This window comes from Schistocerca serialis, unplaced genomic scaffold, assembly GCF_023864345.2.
Source record: "Schistocerca serialis cubense isolate TAMUIC-IGC-003099 unplaced genomic scaffold, iqSchSeri2.2 HiC_scaffold_1195, whole genome shotgun sequence".
NCBI classification, from domain to species: Eukaryota; Metazoa; Arthropoda; class Insecta; order Orthoptera; family Acrididae; genus Schistocerca; species Schistocerca serialis.
This window is the reverse complement of record NW_026047398.1, coordinates 252501-257500: the sequence shown is the minus strand read 5'-3', so window position 1 is coordinate 257500 and position 5000 is coordinate 252501. Positions and strand designations below refer to the sequence as shown.

The 5000-nt window shown below is 52.3% G+C and overlaps 1 non-coding gene across 1 annotated transcript in view; it reads right to left on the bottom strand.

Annotated features, from left to right (window-relative positions):
- LOC126434781 (small subunit ribosomal RNA) overlaps window positions 1-1465 on the bottom strand; it is a 1910-nt gene extending 445 nt beyond the window's left edge. The window contains exon 1 of the ribosomal RNA XR_007579486.1: window positions 1-1465. This exon is cut by the window's left edge and continues 445 nt beyond it. This is a non-coding gene — a ribosomal RNA (small subunit ribosomal RNA).
- Between the last annotated feature and the right edge of the window lie 3535 nt (window positions 1466-5000).

Genomic DNA, 5000 nt, shown 5'->3' with positions numbered 1-5000 from the left:
CGAAGGATGTCACGCGACTAGTTAGCAGGCTAGAGTCTCGTTCGTTATCGGAATTAACCAGACAAATCGCTCCACCAACTAAGAACGGCCATGCACCACCACCCACCGAATCAAGAAAGAGCTATCAATCTGTCAATCCTTCCGGTGTCCGGGCCTGGTGAGGTTTCCCGTGTTGAGTCAAATTAAGCCGCAGGCTCCACTCCTGGTGGTGCCCTTCCGTCAATTCCTTTAAGTTTCAGCTTTGCAACCATACTTCCCCCGGAACCCAAAAGCTTTGGTTTCCCGGAGGCTGCCCGCCGAGTCATCGGAGGAACTGCGGCGGATCGCTGGCTGGCATCGTTTATGGTTAGAACTAGGGCGGTATCTGATCGCCTTCGAACCTCTAACTTTCGTTCTTGATTAATGAAAACATACTTGGCAAATGCTTTCGCTTCTGTTCGTCTTGCGACGATCCAAGAATTTCACCTCTAACGTCGCAATACGAATGCCCCCACCTGTCCCTATTAATCATTACCTCGGGTTCCGAAAACCAACAAAATAGAACCGAGGTCCTATTCCATTATTCCATGCACACAGTATTCAGGCGGGCTTGCCTGCTTTAAGCACTCTAATTTGTTCAAAGTAAACGTGCCGGCCCACCGAGACACTCACTCAAGAGCACCCTGGTAGGATTGCAACGGGGTCCGCCTCGGGACGCACGAGCACGCACGAGGCGCGTCGCACGCCTTCAGCTCGCCCCACCGGCAGGACGTCCCACGATACATGCCAGTTAAACACCGACGGGCGGTGAACCAACAGCGTGGGACACAAATCCAACTACGAGCTTTTTAACCGCAACAACTTTAATATACGCTATTGGAGCTGGAATTACCGCGGCTGCTGGCACCAGACTTGCCCTCCAATAGATACTCGTTAAAGGATTTAAAGTGTACTCATTCCGATTACGGGGCCTCGGATGAGTCCCGTATCGTTATTTTTCGTCACTACCTCCCCGTGCCGGGAGTGGGTAATTTGCGCGCCTGCTGCCTTCCTTGGATGTGGTAGCCGTTTCTCAGGCTCCCTCTCCGGAATCGAACCCTGATTCCCCGTTACCCGTTACAACCATGGTAGGCGCAGAACCTACCATCGACAGTTGATAAGGCAGACATTTGAAAGATGCGTCGCCGGTACGAGGACCGTGCGATCAGCCCAAAGTTATTCAGAGTCACCAAGGCAAACGGACCGGACGAGCCGACCGATTGGTTTTGATCTAATAAAAGCGTCCCTTCCATCTCTGGTCGGGACTCTGTTTGCATGTATTAGCTCTAGAATTACCACAGTTATCCAAGTAACGTGGGTACGATCTAAGGAACCATAACTGATTTAATGAGCCATTCGCGGTTTCACCTTAATGCGGCTTGTACTGAGACATGCATGGCTTAATCTTTGAGACAAGCATATGACTACTGGCAGGATCAACCAGGGAGCTGCGTCAACTAGAGCTGAGCAGCCGGCCGCCCGGGAGTGTGTCCCGGGGGCCCGCGCGAACACGCAAGCGTCCGCTCAATTATTCTGCAAACAGGAGGAGGCTGAGCTCCCCTGCACCATACACCTCGAAACCCTCTCAGGTCCCGGCGGCGCGCAGCGCCGTCCTAAGTACTTGGTCGGGTTCGAGAGAGGCGCAATCGCCCGGAGTTTGGCGAGTAGACGCTTTAGGTGCGACCACCCGTGCTCCCAACTGAGCTTGCCGCTGCCGACAGAGGCCCGGGAGCGTGCTGTCGTGGCATTGCCGGCGGGAGACAACACGCGCCACCTACGGTGACCGGCAGCTCCAACGCCAGCGCCACAGAAGGACAAAAGCCCCACTTGGGTGCCGAAGCGAACTCTCCCAGCACAGCGCACGCGCCAACACGTCCGCACAGCTGCGATACAAACCACCTGCGAGAACCGCAGAGGCGACCGAGCAGCAGACGGCGTCGCGGCGCCGAGCGCCAGGCGGCGGCGCATCCTCAGCGCACACAGTCCTCAATCGGACCAGCACACTGCAGATGTCCACCGCGCTTCGCACCGGGCCCGCGAGGACCTACTTTGGCCGCACGGCGCCGCGTGCAGGGTGCGCCGGCGCGCAGCTGCGCCGCCTGCCGCCTCCGTCGGCCGGCGCGCCTGCCACTGGCCGCCCCCACCAGCCGGCTGTAGCGCGTGCGCCCACGCACCGCGCGGCCAGCACGCCGGGAGGCCCCCCCTCACCGGCCGGGGACGGTCCCACCCAGCCACCGCCGCGTATCGCTTCACACCCAGATGCCATTCACGTTCGTGGGCATGGTGGGTATCGCTGGAACAACCGGTTGGTAGCTCAACCGATCGTCGCCATCACTGATTCACCTCTAGCGAGAACAACCGCACCACAACGGTTTACCAGTTGTTCATTTGCGTAACGTCACCAGCAAACGTAGGCGTCCATCGCCATTTGCAAATTCAACGATTGTTGCATGCCTGTGTCAGGTGTCACGACACACTGTCTGCCCACATACACGCAACAACATGTGCACGCTTCGCGAACACGTGGAAGGTGGCCCCCGTACGTATGCGATGTCCATTGCGCGAACGACTGTCAACCGGCCTCTGTCGCATGTCGCAGATGTGGAACGCAGTGCACCATGCTATCACGGTGTGTGAGAAGAGACGACTACGTCTGACAACACGCGCCACTACATCAACAGACGGCTCATGCTGATCGCCATCCAGGGCATACCACACTGCAATCCAGCTCTTATAGGGAGACGACACGTAGCTGAGTGCACAACATTTGGACCGCATGGTTCGCCGTTGTTGGCGCAGTCGTTGTACGGTCACATGTACCACGATGTATCATTCAGTACATGAGGACCAATGTGCAGTACAGTGTGTGATTTGGACGTACAACATCAGCGGACAGTTGACACAGGCCGTACCACAGCGTAGGCTAAGTGCTTCGCCATGCGAATGCCAATGAACAACTGCAAATGCCAATGAACAACTGCAAAGGGCATTGAGCATGTACGTCCTGCTGCCATCCACATTACAGTGTATAGCTGCAAGGTGTTTAACATGAAGCGATACACTGGGGACCGGGCAGTGCGAGTAGCAAACTATATTGCGGGGGTTGCAGTTGGGCAACACTACACTAATTTAACGCGTCGTATGACAATTACAGAGCAGGTTAAGGCCCAACGTGTGTTGGGTTAAGGCCCAACGTGTGTTGGGTTAAGGCCCAACGTGTGTTGGGTTAAGGCCCAACGTGTGTTGGGTTAAGGCCCAACGTGTGTTGGGTTAAGGCCCAACGTGTGTTGGGTTAAGGCCCAACGTGTGTTGGGTTAAGGCCCAACGTGTGTTGGGTTAAGGCCCAACGTGTGTTGGGTTAAGGCCCAACGTGTGTTGGGTTAAGGCCCAACGTGTGTTGGGTTAAGGCCCAACGTGTGTTGGGTTACAGCACAATGTGGGTTACGTTAAGGCGCAATATAGGTTACGTTAAGGCGCAATATAGGTTACGTTAAGGCGCAATATAGGTTACGTTAAGGCGCAATATAGGTTACGTTAAGGCGCAATATAGGTTACGTTAAGGCGCAATATAGGTTACGTTAAGGCGCAATATAGGTTACATTAAGGCGCAATATAGGTTACGTTAAGGCGCAATATAGGTTACGTTAAGGCGCAATATAGGTTACGTTAAGGCGCAATATAGGTTACGTTAAGGCGCAATATAGGTTACGTTAAGGCGCAATATAGGTTACGTTAAGGCGCAATATAGGTTACGTTAAGGCGCAACATAGGTTACGTTAAGGCGCAATATAGGTTACGTTAAGGCGCAATATAGGTTACGTTAAGGCGCAATATAGGTTACGTTAAGGCGCAATATAGGTTACGTTAAGGCGCAATATAGGTTACGTTAAGGCGCAATATAGGTTACGTTAAGGCGCAATATAGGTTACGTTAAGGCGCAATATAGGTTACGTTAAGGCGCAATATAGGTTACGTTAAGGCGCAATATAGGTTACGTTAAGGCGCAATATAGGTTACGTTAAGGCGCAATATAGGTTAGGTTAAGGCGCAATATAGGTTACGTTAAGGCGCAATATAGGTTACGTTAAGGCGCAATACAGGTTACGTTAAGGCGCAATACAGGTTAGGTTAAGGCGCAATACAGGTTAGGTTAAGGCGCAATACAGGTTAGGTTAAGGCGCAATACAGGTTAGGTTAAGGCGCAATACAGGTTAGGTTAAGGCGCAATACAGGTTAGGTTAAGGCGCAATACAGGTTAGGTTAAGGCGCAATACAGGTTAGGTTAAGGCGCAATACAGGTTAGGTTAAGGCGCAATACAGGTTAGGTTAAGGCGCAATACAGGTTAGGTTAAGGCGCAATACAGGTTAGGTTAAGGCGCAATACAGGTTAGGTTAAGGTACGACGTAGGTTAGGTTAAGGTACGACGTAGGTTAGGTTAAGGTACGACGTAGGTTAGGTTAAGGTACGACGTAGGTTAGGTTAAGGTACGACGTAGGTTAGGTTAAGGTACGACGTAGGTTAGGTTAAGGTACGACGTAGGTTAGGTTAAGGTACGACGTAGGTTAGGTTAAGGTACGACGTAGGTTAGGTTAAGGTACGACGTAGGTTAGGTTAAGGTACGACGTAGGTTAGGTTAAGGTACGACGTAGGTTAGGTTAAGGTACGACGTAGGTTAGGTTAAGGTACGACGTAGGTTAGGTTAAGGTACGACGTAGGTTAGGTTAAGGTACGACGTAGGTTAGGTTAAGGTACGACGTAGGTTAGGTTAAGGTACGACGTAGGTTAGGTTAAGGTACGACGTAGGTTAGGTTAAGGTACGACGTAGGTTAGGTTAAGGTACGACGTAGGTTAGGTTAAGGTACGACGTAGGTTAGGTTAAGGTACGACGTAGGTTAGGTTAAGGTACGACGTAGGTTAGGTTAAGGTACGACGTAGGTTAGGTTACGGTACGACGTAGGTTAGGTTACGGTACGACGTAGGT